This window comes from Pristiophorus japonicus, chromosome 9 (assembly GCF_044704955.1).
Source record: "Pristiophorus japonicus isolate sPriJap1 chromosome 9, sPriJap1.hap1, whole genome shotgun sequence".
Taxonomy (NCBI): Eukaryota; Metazoa; Chordata; class Chondrichthyes; family Pristiophoridae; genus Pristiophorus; species Pristiophorus japonicus.
Window position 1 is genome coordinate 62,789,646 of NC_091985.1, and position 19,337 is coordinate 62,808,982.

Genomic DNA, 19,337 nt, shown 5'->3' on the forward strand with positions numbered 1-19,337 from the left:
GGGACCGTCCTCTCCCATATCCGTCCAAGCAGCGGTTCTGCCGTCATCACCCCCAATGAAGCATCATCTGAGGAGCTCCTCGACCACGTGGCTTGAAGTCAGGAGGGGAGGGGGAAGGGATAGAGGTGGAGAGGAGAAGCGGGGAAGGGGAGAAAGGAAAGTGAGGTGCATAGCCGCAGGTGTTGTCTTGCTCACAGTATTTTAATGTTGTTGCTGCTATTTTGTTGGGAGGTTGGGGGGGGCGGCACCTTGTTTTCTTGCATTTGTGTTCGATGTTTATGAAGTGTTGTTGGAAATGTGAAAGATTTAAATGTTATAAATTTGATGTAAGGTGGGGTGGGGGTGGGGTGGGGTGTTTTTTACAGTTATAAAATTATGATTTCATACAAATGTTCTCATTAAATGTTTTTTATTTAACATAACCTTGTTGCACATTGTCTCAGATAGATGCACCGTTACACACTGGTGATTGTTTAACATGAAAGGGGATAATTAAACTTAACTTGAATCAACTTAAGCTTTAACTGTCATGAAGGTGATGCACACCATTGATGTATGAACTGCAGACACAGCAGTGTTGCAGCTTTGTAAATATCACCAATGTTATTTCAAGCAAAGCGCTCATTTATGAGCTGCTGAAATAAGAGTCTTGCAGCTATGTAGCCACCACGGGCCTTTTCCAGCGGTCTAGAGGGGGGCGAGGGCATGGTTTCATCGTCAGCCTGATTGTCTGGGCCGAGTTCAACGTCCACCTCCTCGTCCTCCTCTTCCTCTCTCTCCTGAGGTGGACTGGCAGTCCCTTCTGGCAATTCTTGTCCCCTCCTGATAGCCAAGTTGTGCAGCATGGAGCACACCACCAAGAATTGTGGTGGTATTGTAGCTCGCCTCCTGAATGGTCCAGGCATCTAAAGTGCTGCTTAAGCACTCCAATGGTTTTCTTGACGATATTGCCTGTGGCTCTGTGGCTCTCGTTGTATCGCTTCTTGGCTTCTGTCTGGGAATTACGCAGGAGAGTCATCAGCCAGGTGGTGAGGCTATATCCTTTGTCACCAAGCATCCAACATTGACCTTGTGGCTGACTGATAAACGTGTCAGATACAGCGCTCTCACGCAGGATGTGAGCATAATGGATGCTGCCCGGAAAATTTTGCACTCACTGCCATAATAATTTGCTGGTGGTCAACAACGAGAAAAACCTCTGCATCCTGAAAAGATGCCCGCATGGCGATGTGTGTACAGTCTATTGCTCCCTGCACCTTGGGGAAGTTAGCAATTTGGTAGAGTCCTAGAGCCCTCTCAGTCTGAGCCTCCCTGGTCATAGGGAAGCTGATAAAGTCCATCCTGCATGCGTAAAGGGCTTCAGTGACCTGACAAATGCAGCAATATGTGGCATGCTGAGATATACCGCAAATGTCACCAGCTGAGGCCTGAAAGGAACCCGATGCGTAGAAGGAAATTGCCGCAGTGACCTTGACCTCGACGGACAATGTGGCCCTGTCGGTGCTGGCAGGCTGCACATCTCCTCTGATGAGCTGGCATATCTCACTGATAACCTCTTTGCGGAAGTGCAGTCTCCTCAGGCACGTGTTATCAGACAAGTTCAGGTAAGACCGCTTCTCCCTGTAAGTGCGTGGTGTCTAAGGTCTTGTTCTCCTCAACAGTCTGGCACGTCTTTAATTGGGTACATAATGCTGTTGAATATAGGGATAGTGTTAAATCCAAGGAAGAGGCATAAATTGGCCAAAAAAGCAGCAAATCTGAGGACTGGGAGAAATTTAGAATTCAGCAGAGGAGGACAAAGGGTTTAATTCGGAGGGGGGAAATAGAATATGAGAGTAAGCTTGCAGGAAACATAAAAACTGACTGCAAAAGCTTCTATAGATAAGTGAAGAGAAAAAGATTAGTGAAGATAAATTTAGGTCCCTTACAGTCAGAATCAGGTGAATTTATAATGGGGAACAAAGAAATGGCAGACCAATTGAACAAATAATTTGGTTCTGTCTTCACTAAGGAAGACACAAATAACCTTCCGGAAATACTAGGGGAATGAGGGTCTAGCGAGAAGAAGGAACTAAAGGAAATCCTTATTAGTCAGCAAATTGTGTTGGGAAATTGATGGGATTGAAGGCCGATAAATCCCCAGGGCCTGATAGTCTGCATCCCAGAGTACTTAAGGAAGTGGCCCTAGAAATAGTGGATGCATTGGTGGTCATTTTCCAACATTCTATAAAATCTGGATCAGTTCCTATGGAGTGGAGGGTAGCTAATGTAACCCCACTTTTTAAAAAAGAAGGGGGAGAGAAAACAGGGAATTATAGACCGGTCAGCCTGACATCGGCGGTGGGGAAAATGTTGGAATCAATTATTAAAAGATCGGTTCAAGTCAGCATGGATTTATAAAAGGGAAATCATGCATGACAAATCTTCTAGAATTTTTTGAGGATGTAACGAGTAGAGTGGACAAGGGGGAGCCAATGGATGTGGTGTATTTAGATTTTCAAAAGGCTTTCGACAAGGTCCCACATAAGAGATTAGTGTGCAAAATTAAAGCACATGGTATTGCGGGTAATGTACTGACGTGGATAGAGAACTGGTTGGCAGACAGGAAGCAGAGAGTAGGAATAACCCGGTCCTTTTCAGAATGGCAGGCAGTGACTAGTGGGGTACAGCAAGGTTCAGTGATGGGACCCCAGCTATTTAAAATATACATTAATGATTTAGACTAAGAAATTGAATGTAATATCTCCAAGTTTGCAGGTGACACTAAGCTGTGTGGCAGTGTGAGCTGTGAGGAGGATGCAAAGAGGCTGCAAGGTGACTTGGACAGGTTAGGTGAGTGGGCAAATACATGGCAGATGCGGTATAATGTGGATAAATGTGAGGTTATCCACGTTGGTGCTAAAAACAGGAGGGTTGATTATTATCTGAATGGTGACAGATTGTTAAAGAGGGAGGTGCAACGAGACTTGGGTGTCATGGCACATCAGTCAGTGAAAGTTGGCATACAGGTGCAGCAGGCGGTGAAGAAGGCAAATGGCATGTTGGCCTTCATAGCGAGAGGATTCAAGTATAGGAGCAGTGAGGTCTTACTACAGTTGTGCAGGGCCTTGATAATGCCATACCTTGAATATTGTGTACAGTTTTGGTATCATAATCTGAAGAAGGATGTTCTTGCTATTGAAGGAGTGCAGCGAAGGTTCACCAGACTGATTCCAGGATGACAGGACTGACATATGAAGAAAGATTGGATCGACTAGGCTTGTATTCAATGGAATTTAGAAGAATGAGAGGGGATCGCATCGAAACATATAAAATTCTGACGGGATTGGACAGGTTAGATGCAGGAAGAATGTTGTCGATGTTGGGGAAGTCCAGAACCAGGGATCACAGTCTAAGAATAACGGGTGAGCCATTTAGGATTGAGATGAGGAGAAACTTCTTCACTCAGAGAGTTGTGCGCATGTGGAATTCTCTACCACAGAAAGTTGTTGGGGCTAGTTTGTTAGATATATTCAAAAGGGAGTTAGATGTGGTCCTCACAGCTAAAGGGATCAAGGGGATGGAGAAAAAGCAGGAATGGGGTACTGAAATGCATGATCAGCCATGATCATATTGAATGGTGGTGCAGGCTCGAAGGGCCGAATGGCCTCCTCCTGCACCTATGTTTCTATGTTTCTATGTTTCTGCCATTTCTAGTCTGCAGCATGTGCATAGTCATCAAGACAGGCTGAGAAATTACAGGCCCCATTACAATAGCTATCAGTGTTATACCTATTGTTCACAAACATAAAATTTTCCCACTAAGGCACCTAAACTAAATTCCAATCGTCCACAGTACGATAAGATGTTTGTTCAGATGTTGAAATCACCGTAAAAGAACTCCTCAGTACATCAAAGCTCCCCAGGAGTTGAAGCAACCTTTTAAATGAAGCGACCTGCGAGTTACAGAATAGTATCTATACTGCTGTGATTAGTTCAGGCGAGGGCAACTTTTTCACAGTGGTTTTTTCGGCGATACATATTTTCGGAGATATGTGTGCGAGGTGCCAAAAGTAACGCCCGCCGATATTTTGGCCGTTAATTTCATCAATTCTGATCTTTATGACAAATAAAGTGGGCGGGCGGTATTATTATTTCTCAGCGTTAAGTACATGCTGAAAGTAACGCTGGGCGAGAAATGGGCATTATTTTCCATTTTCTGCCTAAATGGGCGATAGCTGTGCGTTATATCTCAACTCAACGTACAAATGGACGTTAAGTGCGATATCGATGCAAATAAAGTGGAAATTCAAGCCCCATGGAATTGAAGGCAAATTATTGATCTGTTTTGAGATTGGTTAGGCAGTAAAAGACAGAGAGTAATGATAATGGATATGTAATCGAATTGGAAGGAAGTGACTAGTGGTGTCCCACAAGGAACTGCACTGGGGCCTCAACTATTCACAATATTCATTAATGACTTGGATAACACAACAGTGAGCTATATTTCTAAGTTTGCTGATCAAACAAAGTTCAGTGGCATAAGCAAGTGGTGGAGACAGGAGCATAAAATTACAAAGAGACATTGATAGACTAAGGACGGAATTTTCCCCTAAAACACTGGTGGGTTTGGAGCGTGGGGGTAGTTAAACTGTTAAAAATGGGACTCCCCCCTGCCGATCCCTGGTCAACCCCCGCACTGTGATCCCTGGCCTCTCCGCCCGATCCCTGGTCGAACTCCCTCTCCACAATCCCCGACCCCTGCTGATGGTCTCTCCTCCTTCCCGAGACCCAACCCCTGCCTGTTGTGTATCTGTAAAGCATGCACTCCCATGTTCTGCCACCAGGGAGCGCATCCCTTGAAGTCCCAAGGGATCCCAGCATCCCTTGGGAGCACTGTATATAAGCCAGCCCCTAAGGCCTGTTATTCACTCTGGAGTGTCTCAATAAAGACTGAGGTCACTGTTACTTTAACCTCCCTGTGTGCAGTCTCATCTGTGTTAGGAACACAACAACTGGTGTCAAGTACACGAATCCAACACAAAGATGCAGCAAACTGTGGGCATCCTGGAGAAGTTCTCGGAGGGTGAGGACTGGGAAGCCTATGTCGAATGGCTAGACCAGTACTTTGTAGCCAACGAGCTGGACGGAGAAGGAAGCACTGAAAAACGAGAGTGGTCCTGCTCACAGTCTGCGGGGCACCGACCTACAGCCTCATGAAGAATCTTCTGGCTCCAGTGAAACCCACAGATAAGTTGTATGAGGAGCTGTGTATACTGGTTCAGGAGCATCTTAACCCGAGGGAGAGCATGCTGATGGCGAGGTATCGTTTCTACACATGCCAGCGATCTGAAGGTCAGGAAGTGGCGAGCTAAGTCGCCGAGCTAAGGCGACTTGCAGGAGGACCTATGTGAGTTTGATGGCTACCTGGAGCAAATGCTCAGAGACTCTTTTGTACTAGGCATTGGCCACGAGACCATCCTACAAAAACTTTTGACTGTAGACACACCGACCCTCAGTAAGCACTGGCTAGCACAAGCGTTTATGTCTACCAGTGATAACACCAAACAAATCTCTCAGCACACAAGTGCTAGCAATGTTCATAAATTAACTGGAACTGTGTTTGCGAGCAGAAATGTACAGGGCAGAACCACGAGTCTGCAACTGCCAACAGGCCTCAGGTGACCCAGATGACTCAGAATCCACAACAAAGGATGAATGCAAGGCAATTCAAGCCTTGTTGGTGTTGTGGAGGCTTCCATTCAGCCTATTCATGCTGCTTCAAAGGGTATGCTTGCAAGAGCTGTGGAACAATGGGGCACCTCCAACGAGCTTGCAGATGAGCTGCAACCTCTGCAAAACATGCTAACCACCACGTGGCAGAGGAAGATCGGTCCATGGTGGGTCAAAGCAATTTCGAGCCTCAGAGAGAGGAGGCAGATGCTGAAGTACATGGGGTGCACACATATTTGACGAAATGTCCACCTATAATGCTAAGCGTAAAATTGAATGCTTTACCCGTAGCCATGGAACTGGACACTGGCGCTAGCTAATCCATCATGAGTAAAAAGATGTTTGAGAGACTGTGGTCCAACAAGGCACTCATTCCAGCCCTGAGCCACATCCACACGAAACTGAGAATGTACACCAAAGAGCTTATCACTGTCCTGGGCAGCACCATGGTCAAGGTCACATACGGGCGCATGGCGCATGAACTGCCACTCTGGATTGTCCCGGGCGATGGCCCCACACTGCTTGGAAGGAGCTGGCTGGGCAAAATCTGCTGGAACTGGGATGACATCCGAGCGCTATCACATGTCGATGAGGCCTCATGTACCCAGGTTCTTAACAAATTTCCTTCCCTTTTTGAGCCAGGCGTTGGAAACTTTTCTGGGGCGCAGGTGCGGATCCACTTGGTCCCAGAGGCATGACCCATTCACCACAAGGTCAAGCGGTACCTCACATGATGAGGGAGAGAGTGGAAATCGAGCTGGACAGGCTGCAACGCGAGGGCATGATCTCCCCAGTGGAATTCAGCGAGTGGGCCAGCCCGATTGTTCCAGTGCTCAAAAGTGATGGCACGGTCGGGATTTGCGGCGATTATAAAGTAACTTTTAATCGTTTCTCGCTACAGGACCAATACCCGCTACCTAAGGCAGACGATCTATTTGCGACGCTGGCAGGAGCTCAAGCTCGACCTGACTTCGGCCGACATGACGCAGGAGCTGGAGGATTCTTCGAAGGGCCTCACCTGCATCAACATGCACAAGGGACTGTTCATCGACAACAGATGCCTGTTTGGAAACATGGAGAGCCTACTCAAGTCGGTACCATGCACGGTGGTTTTTCAGGACGACATATTGGTCACGGGTCGGGACACCGTCAAGCACCTACAAAACCTGGAGGAGGTCCTCCAGCGACTGGATCACGTAGGGCTGCGGCTGAAGAGGTCAAAATGCATCTTCATAGCAAGAGAAGTGGAGTTTTTGGGGAGAAAGATTGTGGCGGATGGCTTTCGGCCCACAGACGCCAAGACAGAGGCTATCAGAAACGTGCCCAAGCCACAGAATGTCACGGAGCTGCGGTCATTCTTGGGACTCCTCAACTATTTTGGTAATTTCCTATCGGGGTCAAGCATCCTCTTAAAGCCCCTACATGTGTTATTGCGTAAAGGTGAGAGCTGGGTATGGGGAATAAACCAAGTAACTGCTTTTGAGAAACCCAGAAACATTTTATGCTCCAACAAGCTGCTTGTATTGTATAACCCGTATAAAAGACTCGTGCTAGTATGTGATGCGTCGTCATACGGAGTCGGGTGTGTATTACAACAAGCTAACGTTGCAGGGAAGTTGCAACCTGTCGCCTATGCTTCCAGGAGCTTGTCTAAGGCCGAGAGCGCCTACAGCATGATTGAGAAAGAGGTATTAGCGTGTGTGTTCGGGGTAAAGAAAATGCATCAGTACCTGTTTGGCCTCAAATTTGAGCTGGAAACCGATCACAAGCCCCTCATATCCCTGTTCGCTGAAAACAAAGGGATAAATACTAATGCCTCAAAGGTGGGCACTCACGCTATCAGCGTATAACTATACCATCCGCCACAGGCCAGGCATCGAGAACTGTGCAGATGCTCTCACGGGGGTGGAAATGGCGCAGCATGCAAACTTGTTGATGATGGCGCAGCCCGCAGACTTGTTGTTGGTCATGGAAGCATTTGAAAATGATAAATCACCTGTCACGGCCCGCCAGATTAGGACTTGGACCAGCCAAGATCCTCTGCTGTCCCTAGTAAAAAAACTGTGTAATGCATGGGAGCTGGGCCAGCATCCCCGTTGAAATGCAAGAGCTAATCTAGCCGTTCCAGCGGCGAAAGGACGAGCTGTCCATTCCGGCAGACTGCCTGTTGTGAGGTAACCACGTAGTACTACCCAAAAAGGGCAGGGAGACGTTCATCTCGGATCTCCACAGCACACACCCGGGTATAGTAATGATGAAAGCGATAGCCAGATCTCACGTGTGGTGGCTCGGTATCGACTCTGACTTAGAGTCCTGTGTATGGCAATGCAGCGTGTGTGCTCAGTTGATTGAATGTGAAATAATGTTGGGAAGCACCGCCACCGCCACCATTGAAAGCCTGAGGGCCATGTTTGCCACCCATGGCCTGCCTGATATACTGGGTCAGTGACAATGGGCCATGTTTCACCAGTGCCAAATTTAAAGAATTCATGACCCACAATGGGATCAAACATGTCACCTCGGCCCCGTTTAAACCAGCCTCCAATGGGCAGGCAGAGCGGGCAGTACAAACAATCAAACAGAGCCTCAAACGAGTCACAGAAGGCTCACTCCAAACCCACCTGTCCCGAGTTCTGCTCAGCTACCACACGAGACCCCACTCACTCACAGGGATGACCCCGGCTGAGCTACTCATGAAAAGAACACTTAAAACCAGGCTCTCGCTGGTTCACCCCAACCTGCATGAGCAGGTAGAGAGCAGGCGGTAGCAACAAAATGTAAACGATGGTCGCGCCACTGTTTCACAGGAAATTGATCTGAATGACCCTGTGTATGTGCTAAATTATGGACATGCTCCCAACAGGATCGCGGGCACGGTGATAGCTAAAGAAGGGAGTAGGGTGTTTGTAGTCAAACTAGACAATGGACAAATTTGCAGAAAGCACTGGACCAAACGAGTCTGCGGTTCACAGACTGCCCTAAACAATCCACAGCAGACACCACCTTTTTCGAGCCCACAACACACACCCAAAGGATCAACGACATCACGCCGGACCAGGAAATCGAACCCATCACGCCCAACAGCCCAGCAAGGCCAGGTTCACCCAGCAGCCCTGCAGGGCCAACAACACACCAGCCCAGCGAGGGCACAGCTAACATACCAGAACAGACATTTGTACCGAGGCGGTCCACCAGGGAAAGAAAGGCTCCCGACCGCCTCACCTTGCAAATAGTTTTCACTTTGACTTTGGGGGGGGAGTGATGTTGTGTATCTGTAAAGCATGCACTCCCATGTTCTGCCACCAGGGAGCGCATCCCCTGAAGTCCCAAGGGATCCCAGCATCCCTTGGGAGCACTGTATATAAGCCGGCCGCTAAGACCTGTTCCTCACTCTGGAGTGTCTCAATAAAGACTGAGGTCACTGTTACTTTAGCCTCCCTGTGTGCAGCCTCATCTGTGTTAGGAACACAACACTGCCGATTGCCGATCCTCCTCCCATGATCCCTCTCACAGAGCAGCCGCTTGCTTCTGAGGCCTACCCACCCACAGCCAGCCAGCCTCTCAATCTGAGGCTTCAGAATCAATTCAGGCCCTGCCATTAAGGTCAGCAGGGCCTGCAGGAAACCTGGCCACCTGACCGGGATTCCTGACCACCTCAGAAGCTCCACGCCCCAACCCGCCTCTCTTGAGAAAATTCCGGCCTTATAAGTGACTGTACAAAACTGTGGCAGATGGATTTCAGCACAGGTAAGTGTGAGGTCATCCATTTTGGACCAAAAAAGATAGATCCTAGTATTTTATAAATGGTGAATAGTAGACTTGACCATTCCAACACATTCCTGGCTGGCCTCTCACATTCTACCCTATGTAAACTAGAGGTGATCCAAAACTCAGCTGTCCGTGTCCTAACTCGCACCAAGTCCTGCTCATCCATCACCCTTGCGCTCGCTGACCTACATTGGGTTCCGGTTAAGCAACGCTTCAATTTCAAAATTCTCATCTTTGTTTTCAAATCCCTCCATGGCCTTGTCCCTCCCGATCTCTGTAATCTCCTCCAGCCCCACAACCTCCCGCGATGTCTGCGCTCCTCTAATTCTGCCCTCTTGAGCATCCCTGATTATAATCGTTCAATCATTGGTGGCCGTGCCTTCTGTTGCCTAGGCCCCAAGCTCTGGAATTCTTGGCCTAAACTTCCCTGCCTCTCTACCTCTCTTTCCTCCTTCAAGATGCTCCTTAAAATCTATCTCTTTGACCAAGCTGTTGGTCATCTGCCCTAATTTCTCCTTATGTGGCTCGGTGTCAAATTTTTTGTCTCATACTCCTGTGAAGCGCCTTGGGACATTTCACTATCTTAAAGGTGCAATATAAATACAAATTGTTGTTGTACGTTATACCTTCATAAGCACAAAATTCGACCTCAAAAAAGGAAACATTGGTGATTGTATGCAGTATAAGATAAGGCCCACTTGTTCACCTAAAAATAAACCACCCAGTGAATCAGCCCCATGTAACTCAAACTGTCTTTGACCTCATAAAATGTCCATAATTTATCAGATATTTGGTTTGATCTTCCACTAAAACCCTGAATTTCACATGTATCCTCTATAGGTTTGTATCTCCAATAGTAAATGTAAAAAAAAATCAAGCATTTATCAATTTCACTGCATCCCCATGAAAGCTGTGAGTGGCAGCCTTAACATTGCTTCGTCCTTTAATCTCACATAAATCCATTTGAGACATTTGCAAGAATTGCTTTATTTGAATAAAATCCACTTAGAGTGCCTGAGTGTACAAGGTATTGCAAAGCTCAGGCACTGACCTAAGGGCTGAAGAATAAGGTGCTTGTACAGCTCACAAGAGCAGAGTTATGTTAAATGCGATTTAGGACTGTAAAGATATATTGCCATTACAGTCCCTGTAAATTTATCATGCTTTCACTGTTTTGGAAGTATGTTTTCTGTTGCAGTGAGTAATTAAGAAACAAGTAATGACAGTTTCTCAGGTAGTGGTTTGGACGCAGTGAAGTGTGAGATTTAGTGGGCCTCAATAATCAATGGCAAAATGTGTTTTTAATTGCCCATTGAAATCTAAGTCAGAAATATACAGCCAAACTCGATGGGAAAAATAAAGCAGAATAATTGGTAGAAAGATGAATGATAGTTGTAGGTCTTAACAGAAGTAGCTTTAATGCTGGAAATATTTCATTACAAATATTTTATTGTAATTTAGCATTTTAAAATAATTACAAGGGTAGCATTTTTCACTAAAATTCACAAAACGATACCACTGTGCAAACAAAGTGGAAATGTGTAACATTTAAGTTACTGTTCTCCTTCTTCCCAGTGAAAAGTAACATTTTCAATATTTACAATAGAATATCTCTGTCGATCCTGATCCTTGGAACTGCTGTACTTCATTTTCCACTTATTTTAATGCCTTATGAGGTCATGGCATTGTAATGTTTTCAATTAATTATCATCAACAGCAAAACAAACCTCATAATTCAAGCCACAATACCATGCCGTGACCCACTCCAATCCTACCCCATCTATTTTTGGAATTAGACCTTTTAGATGAAACGTTAAACCGAGGCCCCGTCCGCCCTCTCAGGTGGCCGGAAAAGATCCCGTAACACTATTTTGAAGAAGAGTAGAGAAGTTATTCTCATTGTACTGGCCAATATTAATTCCTCAACCAACACCACTAAATCAGATTATCTGGGCACTTATTTCATTGCTGTTTATGGGACCTTGCTGTGCGCAATTTGACTGCCGCATTTCCCATATTAAAGCAGTGTTTACACTTCAAAAAAAACTTCATTGGTTATAAAGTGCTTGAGACTGAGTGGAGAAGAACTTTGTATACCAAATTACATGACTTTAAAAAGAGTGGGGAGTTCTCCTGTGTTCTGGCCAACATTCCTCCGCTAACCATCATGAAACAGTTTGTCTGGTAATTAATCTCATGGCTGTTTGTGGGAGGCTGCTGGTGCAGAGTAGCTGCATGGTTGCTTAAATTACAACAATTCATGCATTTCAAGAAGTAATTTGTTCTGTGAAGTATGCTGGCACATTCAAATGTGAAAGGTGATATATTAGAGCAAGTATTAATTATTATTATTTTTTGTTCATTAGGACAGGTTAACAAATGTCAGCTTGATAGCGCAGCCCTTAAAGTGCTCAATATCCAGAAATTCAGATAAAAGCCTGGTTGAGATTTGAAGCCAATATGTAATGCGTTTCCATCGGGCCTTGGGATTGGGCTACTAAGATGGGGTCCTCGCTGTTGCAGAGAAAGTGACGTGCCCACATCTCACTTTGACAATTTGAATCTACTGTCAGTGAAGCTATGAGGTAATGTTGGTTTCAAATATGACGAACAAGCCCACAACTCATTTACACATTTTCCAGCCAAAGAAAATTGTTTGAAAGGGGAAGGAGTGGAAAATATAATTTAATTTTGTTTTCTAAAAAAATCTAAAAATAACATAAAGGAACCATACTTTCACACAGCAAGCATTTCATAAAATTCCATAAATATGCTGTTATGTTCAGTACGTTTTACAGAGTGTCTAAAATTCTGCGTGCTTCCATTTATTAAATTCACCCCAAACAAAACAGACCATTTGGCCTTTGCCTCTTAGGTCAGCAGCCCTGTCATTGGCAGTTTATAAGTCAACAGACTCTGCAGGTGGTTAAACACACAGACATTGTATTTTCTATTTCTGTATTATAGGGGAAGGTCAACTGCTGTAGGTGAATGGGGTCACAGGTCAATGGATATAAATGCAGGACCACAGCACTTCCACAACACGCACTTTCTGCCAGTAGTCGATGGATAGCGAACTGGAACAGGAAGCACGCTTGATTTTTTTTCTTTCATCTACAAAGCACTAAATTTATGGTATTGCTTTTAAACATCAGGTTCCACTAATGTCAGTCACCCTTTCATTTTACCAATACATCCGTCATTTGAGAAGGTAATTTTACTGCGGATTTTTAGCCTTAGTTTGTATTTTATATAATACTCGGCAGAAATAAAACGTTCAAAGCAAAGCAAATAAATTTCTGGTTTCGCCAGTGAGAATTTATGAGTCATGTGTGCTGCTATGCTTTAAAAAAAAATTAGGGACAAAGGCCAGGACTGAAAACGATCGCCACCAAGGTTGAAAACAATAGAAGATTTAGTAATAGTAGTTAGGTGACATCAAGCCTTGGGTTTCTAATGTCTGTCAATTGTTGGGAGAAAAGGAAGACTGAGGCAGATGAAGCTTTCCATGGCTTTGAAGTCCTGGGAAAGAATTTGTTTAGAAGACAGAAAATTAAGTCCCGATTTCAGCAGTGACAAGGCAGGGAGGAGCAAGAGCAAGTTCGTCCTTATATTAGCATAGACCCATGTATCGGACTGGAATTAACACCAACAGCATCGATCAATGTATGGTTTGTGCTGTCACCTTTTTCCGCTATCATTAATATTTTTGGTTTTTGGTATAGTATGATGCAAATTGAGTAAACTTGCAACAGAAGTGATTCGTTAGAAACATTTAGCGCAATTACTAAAAAAATGCTTTGCAGTGGGAAATTTATATTATATCATATTGGAGTATAGAGTCTATCAGTATTGTATAGAGTTCTTTTTTTAAAATTCTGTAGTTTTCGCGCCCACAGCCAGCCTGATTGACAGGCTGGAGACCTGTCGGGCGGGAAATCCCACAGCACAAGGCCGCAGCCAAGCTGGGTTGAGAGCAGGTAGGTCTAGTGTGGGGGGGGAAAGATCGTGAGAGGGGGGGGCGATCATTTGGGGTGGGGGGGGTTCCGATCATGCAGGGGGTTTTCTTGTCATGCAGGAGGACTTCCGATCGTGTGGGAGTTCCGATCGCGGGAGGGGTACCGATCGCAGGTGAAGGTTCTGATTGCAGAGGGGGTTCCAACCACAGGGGTTTCCAATCATGGGGGTTTCTGATCGTGGGAGGGGGCAGATGGTGGTTGGGGAAGGGTCCGATGGTGCTCAAGGGGATCCGATGGTGGTCAAGGGGAGGCAGATGGTAGTCAGGGAGGGGGGTCCATTGGTGGAGTGAGGGAGAGCAGACAAATCGCAGGGCCAGTAAGCTTGTTCGGCCTGGCGGAAACACTCCTGCTCCTCCTGGCCCACAAGCAATGCTGTAAAGGCACTTACCTCATGGATTCAGCCCTTTTCACCTTCTTTCACCTGCCAAGTTTCCTGCCGGGAATCCTGGTCACCTGTGGTTAAAAATAGAATCACCGGTAAAATGAAGGCACGCAGTCTCATTAAAATATTTAAATGACCAACCTGGCTCCTGCGAGTGGATTGGTCACCCGCCCCTCGTCCCGCCTCCGTTTAAACCAGAAGTGGGTGGGTTCGAGGTGGGTTGGGTTCCTGTTTCACATTTTTTGAATATTAATCTCTGACCCGACCACGACCCACAAGTTTTTGGGAGTTAAGATTCAGCTCCTTGTCTTGCTTCGACATCTATTATGGTTCATTTGAAATCTAACATATATCAGATATGTTCATGTTTATACTTCTTGCACTCTTTTAAATGCATTCTTGCCGTTTGAGAGACCAATCTGCGAGGCTAAAGCAATTACTTGCACAATGGGGCGCAATGTATTTACATGTACAAGAGGTTTGTTGAAGTGCAGCTCCATGGGTAGGGGGAGAGTGTTCAATGAGAGTTGTATATATTACTGAGTAGATTCTGACATCAATTATTTGCTTGGTGATGCATTTTACTGTTCGAGCACTTGGATCATTGCTTTCCTCAGATACTATGGGATAGAATTTTAGAATTTCCACAGGAGTTTCCCGTAACTTTGGCAGAGGCATGCTCGGAAGTTATTGGCATATGGCGATTAGTAATCAACAGTTTCACTGGTTTCTTTTCGAAATGCCTGAGGCAGGGCTGGAGAAGCCTAGTCAAATAGACCAACATGTAGTGGTAGAACTCACTTTGAGAGTGGAACCTCTCTTAAAAGAGCCAGCTTTTTAAAACTATGTTGTATAATGCACAGAGAAGATTTACAATCTATGGACAAAAATACTCCATTTGTCATATCATCATCTTTATACAACACTGATACAGCATCCTTAACATTCCAAGGCACTTCACAAATGTTCGGAATGAAAACTACTTACTTGCTTATTGTGCTTATTGATTTTTGGCACATAAGACAGAAATTTCTATTCTAATTGCAGCTCTCAAAGAATTTGTGGTCTGCAATTCATATACTTGATAAAACATTGGAGACACTGTCTGGATTTAAACTACAGTACAAAATATCATTAACCTAATGTGCTCCTACTGTCCAACTCATCTCGCTAATGCAGAGCAATACACCCTCACATGAAATATAGGAGCATCTGTCCATGTGTCCCACGTCCAACTTTTTCCGAACTGATTATCGTTGAGAGTTTGACATGTCAGGGGTAACTTTTATATGCTATGAACTGATTTGGAGCCTCTTTGTTGTTACTTTTCTTTAATAAGCTGTATTCATAATATTAAGGAGCTTTTTAAACTTGAATTGACTCTGACCATTAACTGGAGAGTACTACATCTGTACTAGGAGGGGCTAAACAGCTGTGGATGATGGTTCTTGGGAATAGGTGAACTGACCGAGTATAAAGTATGGCATGGGCCTCTTGGTGAAAACATATTATCCAGTTTCTACAAGTCATTTAATTTATAGAGATTGGACACATACATAGGGACAGAAATTGGTCAACTACATGGTCCGCCCGTTTTTCGGTGGTCTCCGAGCATCATTTTTTACCACCCGGTATAGCTGGGGCTGAGTGGGCGGGAATTTCATCCCACTTTTCTCGGCGGTAAGCTAAGCGGAGTTCAGCGGGTGGGAGCGCAGTGCAGCCGGCGGTGTGCGGCGGAGGAGGCCTTTTGACTCGGGAATCTTCGGTTCCTAAGTTGTGCACATGCGTGCGCACGGCTCTCAAACTCCGCCCCGACAGGCATTGATGAGAGGCCAGAGACTGTTGGCCTGAGATTGCTGTGTGGGGGGTGGGGGGTGGGGTGGAGGGAGAGATTGCTGTGGAGTGGCCTGAAATCGCTGAGGAGGAGGGGAGATCGCTGTTGGGGGGGGGGGGGAAGTGATCGCTATGGGGGGAAGAAATCGCTGTGGGGGGGAAAGAGACTGAGGGGGTGATAGAGACTGGGGGGTGAGAGAGAGAGAGACTGAGGGTTGAGAGAGACTGGGGGCAGACATAGACTGGGGGGTGGTAGAGGCTGAGGGATGAGAGACACTAATAAATGTTTTATTATAATTCATTAATAAAGAATTAAATAAGGCTTTATTAGACCATTTATATTATTGCCTAACACTAGAAAATACTACAATCCATTTAAAAATACATCAAACTGTGGAGAACTATCAATATCAAACAAACCTGTCTGCTCTGTGCACATACCGTCCACTTAAGATGCACTTAAAAGTAACTTCTCCAGGACAGTATGTATTTCCAGCGGTATTTCATGAATTTTGCACTTTTGGGCGGTATGTCGGCGATCTGCATGGGCGGGCGATGTGCACACCGCCAGGTGGTATTTCACTGAGGAATTTTCAATCGTGCGGTATGTCGGTGGTATGTAGGTGTTTTTTCACCAACATTGCATTTTTAGGCGGTACACGGTCGGTACCACCAATTTCGGGTCCATAATATTTTTCAAAATCATGGTATCTGTCTACCAGTTCAATTTAAGAACATAAGAACATAAGAAATAGGAGCAGGAGTCAGCCATTTGTCCCCTCGAGCCTGCTCCACCATTTAATAAGATCATGGCTGATCTGCTCATGGAATCAACTCCACTTCCCTGCCCGCTCCCCATAACCCTTTATTCCCTTATCGCTCAAAAATCTATCTCTCTCCGCCTTAAATATATTCAATGAACCAGCCTCCAAGCTCGCTGGGGCAGAGAATTCCATAGATTTACAACCTTCTGAGAGAAGAAATTTGTCCTCATCTCAGTTTTAAATGGGCGGCCCCTTATTCTGAGACTATGCCCCCTAGTTTTAGCTTCCCGTATGATTGGAAATATCCTCTCTGTATCCAACTTGTTGAGCACCCCCATTATCTTATATGTTTTGATAAAATCACCTCTCATTCTTCTGAACTCCAATGAGTATAGGCACAAACTACTCAAACTATCTTCATAAGTCAACCCCCTCATCTCCGGAATCAACCGAGTGAAACTTTTCTGAATAGCCTCCAATGCAAGTATATCCTTCCTTAAATACAGAGACCAAAACTGTACACAATACTCTAGGTGTGGCCTCACCAATACGCTGGACTTCTCTGCTTTTATACTCTATCCCCCTTGCAATATAGGCCACCATTCCATTTGCCTTCCTGATTACTTGCTGTAACTGCTTACTAACTTTTGTGTTTCATGCACAAGGACCCCCAGGCCCCTCTGTACTGCAGCATTTTGCAATTTTTCACCATTTAAATTATAATTTGCTTTTCTATTTTTTCTGCCAAAGTGGATAACCTCACATTTTCCTACATTATACTCCATCTGCCAAATGTTTGCCCACTCACTTAGCCTGTCCATATCCCTTTGCAGATTTTTTGTGTCCTCCTCACAATGTGCTTTCCCACACATTTTTGTATCATCTGCAAACTTGGCTACATTACACTCGGTCCCTTCATCCAAGTCATTAATATAGATTGTAAATCGTTGAGCCCCCTGCACTGATCCCTGCAGCACCCCACTAGTTACTGTTTGCCAAATGGAATATGACACGTTTATCCCGACTCTCTGTTTTCTGTTAGTTAGCCAATCCTCCATCCATGCTAATATATTACCCCAACCCCGTGAACATTTATCTTGTGCAGTAACCTTTTATGTGGCACCTTATCGAATGCCTTCTGGAAATCCAAATAAACCACATCCACTGGTTCCCCCTTATCCACCCTGCTTGTTACATCCTCAAAGAACTCCAACAAATTTGTCAAACACGATTTCCCTTTCATAAAACCATGTGAACTCTGCTTGATTGTGTTGTGGAAAGCATGCACTCCCATGTTCCGCCACCTGGGAGCACTGTATATTAGCCGGCCCCTAAGGCCTGTTACTCACTCTGTAGTGTCTTAATAAAGACTGAGGTCACTGTTACTTTAATCTCCCTGTGTGCAGTCTCATCTGTGTTAGGAACACAATAACTGGCAATGAGAATACGAATCCAACGCAAAGATGCAGCAAACTGTGGGCATCCTGGAGAAGTTCTTGGAGGGTGAGGACTGGGAAGCCTATGTCGAACGGCTAGACCAGTACTTTGTAGCCAACCAGCTGGACGGAGAAGGAAGCGCTGCAAAAAGGAGAGCGGTCCTCCTCACAGCCTGCGGGGCACCGACTTACAGCCTCATGAAGAATCTTCTGGCTCCGGTGAAACCCATAGATAAGTCGTATGAGGAGCTGTGTACACTGGTTCGGGAGCATCTTAACCCGAGGGAGAGTGTGCTGATGGCGAGGTATCGGTTCTACACGTGCCAGTGATCTGAAGGTCAGGAAGTGGTGAGCTAAGGCGACTGGCAGGACAATGTGAGTTTGATGGCTACCTGGAGCAAATGCTCAGAGACTTTTTTGTACTGGGCACTGGCCACAAGACCATCCTCCGAAAACTTTTGACTGTAGAGACATGGACCCTCAGTGAGGCATTGTGATAGCACAAGCGTCCACCAGTGATAACACCAAACAAATCTCTCAGCATACAAGTGCTAGCAGTGTTCATAAATTAACTGGAACTGTGTTTGCGATCAGAAATGTACAGGGCAGAACCCACGAGTCTGCAACTGCCAGCAGGCCTCAGGTGACCCAGATGAATCAGAATCCCCAACAAAGGATGAATGCAAGGCAATTCACACCTCATTGGCGTTGTAGAGGCTTCCATTCAGCCTATTGATGCCGCTTCAAAGGGTATACTTGCAAGAGCTGTGGAACAATGGGGCACCTCCAACGAGCTTGCAAACAAGCTGCAAGCTCTGCAAAACCTGCTAATCACCACGTGTCAGAGGAAGGTCGGTCCTTGGTGGATCAAAGCAATTTCGAGTCTCAGAGAGAGGAGGCAGATGCTGAAGTACACAGGATGCACAAATTTTTGACGATATGTCCACCTATAATGCTAAACGTAAAATTGAATGTCTTACCCGTAGTCATGGAACTGGACACTGGCACTAGCCAATCCATCATGAGTAAAAAGATGTTTGAGAGACTGTAGTGCAACAAGGCATTCAGACCAGCCCTGAGCCCCATCCACACAAAACTGAGAACGTACACCAAAGAGCTTATCACTGTCCTGGGCAGCGCCATGGTCAAGGTCACCTACGAGGGCACAGTGCATGAACTGCCACTCTGGATTGTCCCGGACGATGGCCCCACACTGCTTGGAAGGAGCTGGATGGGCAAAATCCGCTGGAACTGGGATGACATCCGAGCGCTATCACATGTCAATGAGGCTTTTTGTACCCAGGTTCTTAACAAATTTCCTTCCCTCTTTGAGCCAGGCATTGGAAACTTTTCTCGGGCAAAGGTGCGGATCCACTTGGTCCCAGAGGCACGATCCATTCACCACAAGGCGTGAGCGGTATCT